The sequence below is a fragment of the Pyxicephalus adspersus genome, chromosome 5 (genome assembly GCF_032062135.1).
Source record: "Pyxicephalus adspersus chromosome 5, UCB_Pads_2.0, whole genome shotgun sequence".
Classification (NCBI taxonomy): domain Eukaryota; kingdom Metazoa; phylum Chordata; class Amphibia; order Anura; family Pyxicephalidae; genus Pyxicephalus; species Pyxicephalus adspersus.
This window is the reverse complement of record NC_092862.1, coordinates 1,301,293-1,313,742: the sequence shown is the minus strand read 5'-3', so window position 1 is coordinate 1,313,742 and position 12,450 is coordinate 1,301,293. Positions and strand designations below refer to the sequence as shown.

General features: G+C 44.4%; 1 protein-coding gene across 2 annotated transcripts in view; it reads left to right on the top strand.

Annotated features, from left to right (window-relative positions):
• The window catches only part of ZC3H3 (zinc finger CCCH-type containing 3), a 104,222-nt gene that overhangs the window by 46,478 nt on the left and 45,294 nt on the right, over positions 1-12,450 (top strand). The gene's annotated exons all lie outside the window — the stretch shown is intronic.

The following is a 12,450-nucleotide window of genomic DNA, read 5'->3' as shown; positions in this document are numbered from 1 at the left end:
GAAGCAGCCGATGCTGGCACTATAACCCGCATCAGTTCCATGCCCCTTACTGACAATGTGGAACCATGCCAGTCATTTACATGGCATTAGCTAATTAATGATGGGTCGTCTTAATCTGCCCTCCAGCCTTCCCTTCGTTTAATCTGCCCTCCAGCCTTCCCTTCGTTTAATCTGCCCCCCAGCCTCCCCTTGATTTAATCTGCCCTCCAGTCCCACCCCCCAGAGTACCCGGAGAAACCCACACAGACACAGGGAGAACCTGCAAACTCCATGCAGATAGTGTTCTGGTCGAGATTTGAACCTGGGACCCAGCACTGCAAAGGCCAGAGCACTTACCTCTGAGCCACCATGCTGTCCCAATGTACATTAAAAGCTGCAGCAAATTAGAGCCCGCCTCTTTTCTTGGCTGGGGGGCTTTCAGTGTTATCTAGCCCCTCCCTCCCCAGCCAGACTGTCCCTGGCTCCGCCCGCTTGATTTTTCTCAATCAGGTAAACTTAGCATCTCCTTTAAACATTACATAGGGCAGTGGTCCCCTACCATTTCAGACCCACGGACCACTAAATTTATGGGCCCCGGACTGCGCATGCGCGGGGAGAAACTTCCCCCATAATGAGGTTATAATGCCAGAACCCCCACTCTCCCATCGCAGGTCTGAGCCACAATCCACCCACTGCCCTGAGCCTGCCATCCCTACAGGGGACACGGTCCGTGGCTCTGGCCATTGCTTCCCGCACCAAAATTTTCCCACGGACCAATGGTTGGCGACTGCTGACTCAGGGCACTCCTCATGCAAATACAGTGTGCCTATGTTAATTCCCTCCAGACTGACAGCCAACAGGGCATTTTGATATTTGCATAACTCCTCCCACACACCAGCCCACACCTTCTATCAGGGCTGGGGGACAGGTTGCAGAATATAGGAAGCAGTGTACAGCACTCTGCCATCCCCTCCCACCAACCATGATCTGCTTGTGTTGTATATAGCAGCACAGAGACCCAGTGATTGATTTGCTGAAACTAAAATACATACATATAGGATTGTGATATAAATGAAAATATTTTATATATAATATAATTTGCATATTGACTGGGGCTCACCGCTCCTGCACAAACCTTTCTGTACTGACACCGCTTGGTCCCCAATTTCACATGCTGCCAGATTTTTTGAGTAGTTTCCAGTTTTGGTATGTAGGGGGCAGCAGAGGTCTGAATCTTGTGGGAGGATGAGGGCGAGTTCAGGGAGGACCTCGGCAGTGGGGCGCTGCTTGGAGTAAATGGCGACATCACCCCTCCAGCCATGTTGTGTTGCAGAGGAATGTGAATCCCCAACATAACTGAGCAGAATATTTGTCAGTTGTCTCTGTTCACATTTATACATTCCAACTGTTCTCAGCATTTTGGCTGGTGTTCTGAATTTAGGGATCCCAATCCCCAGTTTTGTACCTAATATAAATCTTGAGTCACTTCCTGTTATATGGTGACAACCCTGACCATGTGCCTAGTTCTCTCTGTTGTCACCCTGTTACCCTGTTACAGGCATTTATATTGGAGATTACAATTATTTCAGTACATATTATGTGGGCGCAATGCAGCGTCACTATCGGGAATCCAGTCCTGAGATGTCATTCATCTGTTGCTGGATTGATTATACACCTAATATCCATGCAGATGGGTCGGTCACCCATATTGGGTGACAATTAGCCAATTTTTCTATACCTTTCCTCCTCTAGGGGGCGCATAGAAATAATGCGTCTTGTGTTCCGGGGTGTCGCCTTCAGGGAACGATTCTGCAATAATTGTGTGTGTGGCACGTTTTGTGAATTTCCATCTAATCTCCTCTTCCTATCCCAGCCTGGAATTACACGAGGGGCGACCTATTTCACAGCGATATCCCCCATGGCTCCCCTCCAGCGCCTGGCAGGCTCAATGTTCCAATGTATAGGTGAAACATCTGCTGCAGGAGAAAGCCGCGTATTGTGCCCGCACAGCTGTGCAAATGTCACCGGCCGGCTCACACAATCTCGTCACGCTGCTTTGGGGAGCATTTCACAGCCATCCTGCTTCTCCTTGTCCACACAGATTAGCAACGCCATTCGCAGGCAGCTGCACAGGAAAACTCACCCGCCTGACCTGAGATGCCCAGAGCAATGCTTCCTAATGTGAATCCTGGGGGCGCTGGTCACCAATATAGAGAGGGTGAATCTGCCCAGCGGGGACACTGATCACCAATATAGAGAGGGTGAATCTGCCCAGGGGGGACACTAATCACCAATATAAAGAGGGTGAATCTGCCCAGCGGGGACACTGATCACTGGTATAGAGAGGGTGAATCTGCCCAGCGGAGACACTGATCACTGGTATAGAGAGGGTGAATCTTCCCAGCGGGGCATGGATCACCAATGTAGAGAGGGTGAATCTGCCCAGGGGGGACACTAATCACCAATATAGAGAGGGTGAATCTGCCCAGCGGGGACACTGATCACTGGTATAGAGAGGGTGAATCTGCCCAGCGGGGCATGGATCACCAATGTAGAGAGGGTGAATCATCCCAGCACGGACCCTGATCACCAATATAGAGAGGGTGAATCTGCCCAGCGGGGCATGGATCACCAATGTGGAGAGGGTGAATCTGCCCAACGGGGACACTGATTACTGGTATAGAGAGGGTGAATCCCAGCAGGGACCCTGATCACCAATATAGAGAGGATGAATCTGCCCAGCGTGGACACTGATCACCAATATATAGGGGGTGAATCTGCCCAGCGAGGGCACTGATCACCAATATATTGGGGGGTGAATCTGCCCAGCGAGGGCACTGGTCACCAATATATTGGGGGGTGAATCTGCCCAGCAGGGACCCTGATCACCAATATAGAGATGGTGAATCTGCCCAGCGTGGACACTGATCACCAATATAGAGAGGGTGAGTTTTACAGTATTAGTAATCAAAATTACAGTTACAGTATTGAAATTAAAAATGAGCTGCTTCAAACTTTGCATCCAATAGAGCAGCATTTATGGGCCTTATTAACATGGGGAACCCTTGAAATACCTTTCATGTCTTCAGGGGCCCCTTCTATAATTCCTATACTCACAGCTCACAGTATATTCGTGTGGTGGGCAGTGGGATGAATTCCTCTTACGTTGCTGGCCAGTGGGAAGAATGTCACCCTTACAGATAGCCAAAACGCATTGGGGTCAGTTATACTGACCTGAGGGGTACAAACTACCTAAGAAGGAACCCTAGGATTCCTTCAGTGCTATAAACTCAGGGGGTCTGAGTTGGGTCACTTCCATTGTTTATGAAGATGTCTCTATCACATACCATGGCGATATCCACCTTATGCAATCAGCATGTATGCAAAGAGAACAAAAAAGGTAATGCTAAATAGCAGGAGGGCATAAAAATATTAGTTATTCATATAGTAACATTAACAATTTATGCTATTATTATTATTATTATTATTATTATTAATAATACATATAAATCCTCTGTATTGCATTCCATACTGGTATTTTGTATTGAATGCAATATGAAATATTTTGAAATTCCCGCCAATCCCCAACGCAATGGCTGCATGCACCGACGTCACTGGGAACTCCGGGGTGATTCATCAGATGCAGAGAGCGCCGGCCGGAGGATGCGAGAGGACAGGGATCGCGAATAAGGACGCCGGCGGACCAGCTAACATAGTATTTATCATTGTTTTTCATTGTTTTAGCTACCCCGAGTGTGACTCGGGGTTACCGCTTTCAGCATCTTTTTTTTTTACCCCAAGTCACACTCTGGGTTACCGCTGGGGAGGTTAAATAGGCAGAAAGTAGGAGGAAGTCATTATTAGGTCAAGGCTAGATTGTAAGCTATTCGGGGCAGCGTCCTCTCCTCCTGTATCACTGTTTGTATTAGTCTGTCATTTGCAATCCCTATTTAATGTACAGCGCTGCGTAATATGTTGGCGCTATATAAATCCTGTTTATTAATAATAGTAATAATAAAGGCCAAGCACAGGAGCTTGAATTTGATAACAATAGTTACATAGTTACAATAGTCCCTACCCTACTTCTTATTGTGGGTTTTTTTGGGACAATATACTAAAGATTCAACTCCTGTATGTGTTTAAAGTGCATATTCATCTTTAAACATGGTATTTGTTCACCCTACGCGTTTCACTTTATTAGACTTCCTCAGGGGAGCATGAGACATATATCTGATGAAAAAAAGTGTACAGAAGACATATAGGAAGTTGCAATCAGAGAATATAGCCCCAGCAACACCTTTCCTTCTTGCAATAAATATGAATTGCCCCTTCCCCCCCAATGCTTTGCTTTGTTGTGGTTTGCAGAATATCAGTACAAAACAACTTTTATTGCATGAAGTAAAGCTGTGCTGGTGATATATTTCCCATTCCTATTGTACAAACCGTCTCCATTACCAGTTTCTGGAAATAGAAAACCCAATCAGGGGATCACCGGCCACTCTGGTTGTAGCCAGGACGCCATTGCTTCCATCAGAGGAATAATGGTAACCAAAGGATGGACCGGATACTAAATTCTAATATTCAGTCATGGAAATCCTTTTACACAATAACCCCTAAATAAAACGATTCTCCCCGTAATCTGGCTTTAGAAAGTTTCACCGAGCGCTTTGTATGTCATTGAGCCAACATTTGTGCCTCCTCAAGCGATGAACTAATTCACCAGGTGACTCCACTCAGCGGCAGCGTTCTGTGTGTTTGCACTTAATGTGACCTTAATCTGCCGTGACTAATTTAATTATCATGGTGAAGGTAAGAAAACAAAGGTGATAATTAGACCGAGGTGCAGGCTGATATTAATAACTGCGGCCTGCATCCTTGTCAGCATGACTGACATATAAAACTCAGCTACAGGATACACTCTTATAGAAGAGCACTCATTGTTTTGTACACCGTTACTTCATGCAATCAATAATAATTGCCTCTTTGCCCCCAATGCTTTGCTTTGTTCTGATTTGTAGAATATCAGTACAAAACAATTTTCATTTGGTGAAGTTGTGAGCATTGCTTTTTTGTTCTCATGATAAGGATACCTTTCATTAAAAATTCCTTCCTATGCAGTCCTATAGGGTAGACATATTGGTCAAATACAAGCCTACAAGGAGATTTCAGATTGTAATATGTTTGGCCAGATGTTGTCCATTCAGGGTACGGCAATATGTTGAACCTAATGCCCGTCTTACTTTCCTTAAATCATTTCCTCTGCTAATATAAAGAAAATATTCTGTATTTCTAGGTATGGAGGAGCACATGGCTCGTGTCATGTCTCTATGCTGGTGCTTGCTGATTGGCCCAGATGTGATAGTAGGGGTGGAGAGGGATTTTTGACTTCTGTATACATCAGGCACCAAAGTCAGCTATGGGTTAAAGAAAGCTGGAGAAAGAAACAAGTGAGAATGATCTTAGTACAGTGTTCTTCCTAGCCCCCTCTAGCCGGGTGCACCTCCCGGCACTTTTCAGCAACCACCTGGCTGTTTTGGGGTTTTTAGCTCACAGTACAGGGGCCGCCACCCACCTACAGCTTCTTCAGCTTACATAGATTTCTGGGTTGAACAGGGTTAGTGGGGAGGTGTTGAACCTGTTGGTTTGAGCTGCATAGGTAAAGCCCGGGTTCATTTTAAGGCTGATTGCATTCTTAAATTTATCTGGAACAGCCATTCCTAACCAAGGATTTTCTGCAGAAGTTTCTCAAAGTTTCCTGTGGTTAGTCGATCTCCTCTTTGATGTTTGGCAGGGTTCCAGGACTAACAGCATGACATTGGTGATCTTTTCAGGGCCATTCATTCTACTGGCCGCCAATAAAAGGAGAGTTTTCCCTCTGACCCCTAAAGAAATAGTTTGGGGTTATCTAAAAATTAGGGGGGTTCATCTGCAAACTTTTAGATCAGATGGTAGAAGTGACTTTGACATTCACATGGAATGGTTGCCATGTTCCGAGCTGCTCTTGGCATGTTTTCCCCATCCTCGTGTCCCCTGTCTCCTTCTCATTGTCCTTCAGCGGGGAAGAGAGATGTCATCTCTAAGCCTCTGCTATGTCTGCTACGCGGCCAAAGGATGAGCTCCCCATCCGTCCTCTCTTCTAATTAACGCCCTAATGGCCAAAGCAGGAAGGGCTTATTGTGTCCCCCCCGGGGGCCGTTAGGCTGCCTGACATTCCTGCACTGCCTGTGGGAATGTTGACACACTTATGGGCACATACGGGATTCCTGTTTGCACATCGCACACCTGCCACCATCCGATCCGACAAGTCATAGAACGGCGTCCTTGTTTGCTCATAACTTCTTAATGGAGCTCAAATCAAGTGTCCTGCTGACACGAGATATGGACACTTCATTACCGGAGACGCCACCACCAGCCGTGTAATCATTTATGTGACGGGAAGAAAAATCACAGGAAGGAGGTGACTCCGGCCCAGACAGCAAACGCCAATTATTTATCTTCCAGATTGTATTTAAATCCCAGGTACATTAAAGTCTGACGGATTTTATCAGGGTGAAGGGTTCAAAGTTATCATTTCTATTCAACTGAGAGAAGTGTAGGAGGATTTACAAGTGATCCCTTCAATAATTCTAAATGTCCCCACAAGAAGGCTCCTGAAAGGTTGCAATACAGGGTGTCCCAAAAGTCACTATACACCTTTCATAAATTCCTAAAAATTACACAAGAAACTGAGTTTATTTATTTTTTTTAGCATCAGCAAAGGAGTCAATGCAGTTTTAACTTCTAGGCTTGTCATCACGTTCAAACGTCTTGAAGACTAGGCGATGAAAACGATGATGATCCATCATGCCCCGGGAGATGAAAGACTCACGGCTGAACCATAAGCTTTCCTAGAGCTGAGGGTTTTGGTATTGGTGTAGGATTCACACATTTCCACATAAGCATCATAATCTTCCACAAGTTTTTGAACAACCTGAAGTCAGTACAAGTAGAGCTTTATCCCTCACCGAAGCATCCGCTGAATTGAGCTTTTGTTGATGAGTTCCAGTGCAGCCCTCTGGATAGACTTTCCCTCCTACGGGAATTCGGTGTTTCATCGGTGGTGGTAGTACCTGGCCTTCCGCTGTTTGCTTTGTCAAGAACAGATCCTGATTCCAGAAACTTGCCATGGATAGCGTAAATTGTTACACCTATGAGCAGTGTGACGGCCATAAAGCTCCCCAAACTCGCAGTCAGAGACGGAAAAACTTCTGCCAAGCGGAAATTTTGCAACGCTGCTCCAATGTCAATTGGTGAGCTATTGGAATGATACAAAAACTGCAAAGCCTAAGTTGTCATATGCTGATGGCCTCGGGTCTCACTTAATGATACCTGGAACGAAATAGAAAAAAGGAAGTGTGTAGTGACTTTTGGGACACCCTGTATACAATAACTATTCCTTTATCATTAAAATGCTGCCCTTTTATTCCACTCATTGCCTTTCCTACACTGGAATATCATTTCTTCCCTATTGGTCAGATTGCAACATTTAATCTTTTCAAGTTGCAAGAGGGTCTCATCTATGTCATTATTTCTGAACACAGCACAGCCCCGGATTTACATGAGTCTATTCATTCTTAGCAGATATCTCAGTCCAGAATGTACAAGTCAGACAAAGTGATAATGGTCTTTGTAAATGACCCCCCATACTTCATACATTCCCATAAATGCTTGCTGTCTCTTTCACAGCCAACACTAAAATCCCCAGAGTCAGCTAGCGTCAAAAGATTAGAGAAGTGGTCACCCCGTGCTTGGACCCCAAACAGTGCCAGGAAGTTTTGCAGAGTCTTCTCTGCTTCCTCAGACCCATAAATACCCTATAAACTATTTTCTGGGTCTGATGAAGCAGAGGAGACTCTGGGAAATGCGTTACCATATGAAGCTATATAACATATTTATATAGGAATTACTTACCTGCCTTTATCATGTTGATATTTTAATCTTTCATAAATAGTTTTTTTTTATGTTTTGCATTTATGAATTTATACATTGTAGCTGTACATAATTGTGGTATAGATATATTTATAAAACTGAATTTTTGGTGCCAATTATTATATAAATTATTTTGGTAGCCGATCATTCATTTAGCTCTGACCTGGGCATCAAGAGTTGTGAAGGAATTGGTGGGAGTTAAAAATACTTTTGGTTAAGATCTCCTAATTTATATAGTTGTTGTGCTCTAGTAAACACCATGCTGTAACAGTGAGACCCTAAATGTTTACAGATCCCATGGTAAGTCCTCCATGTATGACAATTTTTTCATGTGTATGACCCTATAAACCGTTTTACTAAACCATATGGGCGATGCTTGGTCCTCATTGTTCAGTTCCAGGCCAGAGGACCTCCGCTGTGGCTTTGCATGGGTTTTCCTCTAATTCTGAAAGTTTGTCTGTGGATTTCCCCTCCTTAAAGTAGAATTTAGCACTTTTCCTGTTTAGCGGCACGCTCCGCTATTCTCCACCCTCTGGTGCAGCTCCTCTCCCCATATAGTGGGGTTCTCCTGAGCCCAGATGTGGCCTCGCACGCTCGCCTACATGGGCGTCCCCTGACACTCTTCTGATTTAATCCATTCAGTTCTGCAGGCTGTGGCCCCTGTCCCTCCTGGGGCTCCCACTCTGGGACTGGAGGCACAGCGACCACTCAAGCATGTCATTGCTCTTCCAGGCAGGATTAACCCATTGTGAGATGGGACGATATTAAAAATGAAAGGTGCAATTTATATGTCAGCAAGAAGAGGGAAAATTGGCTCCATTGACAAAGCTAACAGACCAGGATAAGGATAAGCAAAACGTGAATGGCCACATTACATTCTCATTTTATCCTTGAGCTTACATGGACATTTTCATGTTTAATCCCTTTAATGTAAACCTCCAGCTGTGTGTAATATGCTTTTGTATATTTAGATATAACGACCAGCCCAGGATTATTATTTTCATTATTATTATTATACACCTATATATATTATATAGTGCCAACATATTGCGCAGCGCTGTACATTAAGCATCAATCACACTCTATGCAGATGGAAAAATTACCAACAGGAGGCAAGAACAGTGGGGAATCATGGAGTTTCACTGTCTAATCAACAGGCAGGGGGTGCTCACCACTGTCCAATCAGCTGGCAGTGGTGGTTTCCACTGTCCAATCAGTTGGCAGTGGTGGTTTCCACTGTCTAATTCACTGGCAGGAGTGCGCTCCACTCTCCAATCAGTGAGCAGGGGTCCGCTTCTCTGCTAAATCAGCTGGCGGGGAAGTTCTCCAATGTCCAATCAGCTGGCAGAGGGTGTGCTCATGACCAAGTCGTGGTTTTGCTTCAGTGGAGGAGGATTGAGCTGTGTAGTTACCTCGGTTATGAAATGCTCAAATACTTCTTTTTAATTTTGGATAAGCTAATGAAGGGCAAGAGAATTTATAATCTGTTTAATTTGGGGGAAAATACAGATAAAATGGATGATTGCAGTGCTCAAGCTTAAAGTTGATGACTAAATGACATTATCACATTTACTATGTTATGATAAAATGTCCCTTATATTTATTTGCTACATTTCTTTGATTTGAACCCCTCATAATGTAAATTCATACATATGGCTCTCCTCTGTCATTCAGCAACTCCCCGAATGCAGCGAGAAGCCGCATTGTCACATTTTATGGGAATTCTCTGAACCTGATCAATATTTATCTGTGCTGAATGAGAATGAGCAGAGAGACATCAGAATAATATATTGTAATACGGTGTGCGGGGAGATGGATGGGGAGGACTCTGCATGGAAACCTCTAAAGCTCTCGCTGTGCCTCCTCCATGTTCCCAATGACTGCAAATTGGTCCAGGACCTCATTATAGGTTTGGGTCAAAACTGCCGCATGTTCAGTACCAGAATTGTTTCCAGGAGGGTTTTGATATCAATTTTTTTTGCTAGAATTATTTCATAGGAGATTTCATAGGAGACAGCAGAGCAAACAGTACAGCGGGTACTGCAAGGTTCATGAAGGATTGGTTCATCCAAAACTGATTTTTCAATGTTGAGGAATGCTGATGGGTCCCTGGGTCTGTCCACTTGCTGTACCCAATATGAGAGACTCCCATCATGCCTGAGCTGAGCTCCCGGGTCTGTGCACCCGCTGTACCCATTGAGAAGGGTTCCCAGGGCAAGGTCATTTTTGCAATACCATAAACTTTCCTGCCAGATCATCATTTTGTGAATATACTCGCCTGGTTTGCTCCATTGCAGGCCCCAGATCTTCATCTGGTCCTCTTCCTGGTTTAGGTCTTTTTACGGCGCTGCATAATATATTGGCGCTATATAAATACTGTATAATAATATTGTATGGGGGTTTATTTATTTCTGGCAGCGGAGGGTTGGGGGGGAGTCCTGGGATACCCAGCATTGTGCATTGAGCTGCGCAGCTAGGCAGGTGAACAGGTAGGGGGTTACGAAAATAAATCACTAAAATCATTATTTTTACATTAAAAATAATTATTTACTCTGATGTCACTGCACACTGTGAGCTTCTCATGATCTGCAATAGATGCTGCAGCAAATCACATTCTCATAATTTCCTTGCTGGAAGACATCTAGCATCCTTTAGCCCTCCTTGCCCAGTTTTTAGGGAGTTTTAGCCTAAATAAATTGGTTGCTTTACATAAATATTCTTCACATTCTCTCGGCGTCCCCCTCCTGTCCTTATTGTGTATCTGTGGTGGTGTCAGCTCATGTTTTTTGTGAACTTCTACATCTTATGAGCAGAGTGTAATGCCAGCAAAGCTTCCTCTTTGTTATTCAGTGACAGGTGCCCTTTACCTTCACGTTAAAAAATAAAAAACATCCCTGCTAATAACAGCACAGAAGGGTAACTGTGACTCTATTAACCCTTCGGACCCTCGGCTAGTATGCGGAACCGTACGCGTGCCGCTTCTGGATTAATATCTGTTGGGGCACGGTCCTGTGTGCGGAGAGCAGGTCAAGGACGGGGGCCGGGATGACCTCTGGTTTAATTTTCACTCGGTATTTCACTCTTAAACATATAGAGTCTATTACTGGGAATCATTTCCCAATTCCGTGCCGCAGCCCAGAGGTTAGAGGCTCCGTGTTTTTAATCTGCCTGAAAACGAGACATGTCCTGCACCGATATAAAGACGTGTCTTTCAAAATGTCATTTTAGTCACATAACAAATCACAGAATAGCTTTGTGTCCCCGCAGAAATATTCAAACAACTAAATTCCGAGGCTTTCCCTTCATACCTCCATTTCCTTTTTTTTATAGAGTTTTATTATTTCCCCCTTCACTCTTTTATTGTTCTATATTTTTCCTGCTTTATTTTTCTCTGCTATTAAAAAGTTTCCCCTTTAAATTGTAAAATTGTTGCTCCCCTTCCCCTTATATCTGGACTTATATCTGGAGAGCGGTGATGTTGCTCCCCTTATATCTGGAGGTCGTTGATTTTGCTCCCCTTCCCCTTATATCTGGAGGTCGGTGTTCTTGCTCCCTTCCCCTTATATCTAGAGGGCGGTCATTTTGCTCCCCTTCCCCTTATATCTGGAGAGCAGTGATTTTGCTCCCCTTCCCCTTAAATCTGGAGGTCGGTGTTCTTGCTCGCTTTCCCCTTATATCTGGAGAGCAGTGATGCTGTTCCCATTCCCCTTTATCTGGTAAATTTCTGGGGTAACAGAACCCCCTGAAAATCTGCAATTCTTGCTATGGTACAACTTCCCACCTACAATTATGTTCACTTTTGAGTGGAGCTCCATCTGTACTCTCTTATTAGGGGGACACAGACGTCAGCATTTCCAGATCTTCCCAGACTGAATCTCATTATCGCACACCCTGTGCCCTGCTTTCCATTCATTCTGATGTTTGTATTATAATTTAAAATTAATGATGTATGCACAGAATATTTGGTTTTGTGTGCGGCATTATATGGAAACAATGAAATAGTCTGTCGGAACCGCGAGCAACAGTGCGATCTCCGGCTCGCCATGAACGCTGCAGACTTTAACCGTTGCCGTGCTACATATCGTATCTGGTGGTTGCCACCACACGGGAAGATGCTGCCATATCCATATTCTCCATGGAACACTATGAACCGGATTTATTAAAGCTCTCTAAGATTGGGGATGATAGATATCACCATCCTGGAAACGCTTGTTTTGTCAGAATCTGATAAAGTTCTGTTTTGTATTTGTATGGGTGGAATACGACCCCCACATTGAGGTTCACATCTTACCTGGTGGGCTCGTCCTTAGTCTCAGCTGTCTGCAGGCCTTTTATTATGTCACATGACTCTAAGATTGTAAGCTCTGTTGGTCGGGTCCTTGTGTACCAGGAACTGTCTGACCTAGGGGTCCTGTAATACAGACAAGGAAACCTACTAGAAAAAAAAACATCATTTAAGATTTACATCTTCTTCCCCTTACATCCGCAACAAGGATTGTCATA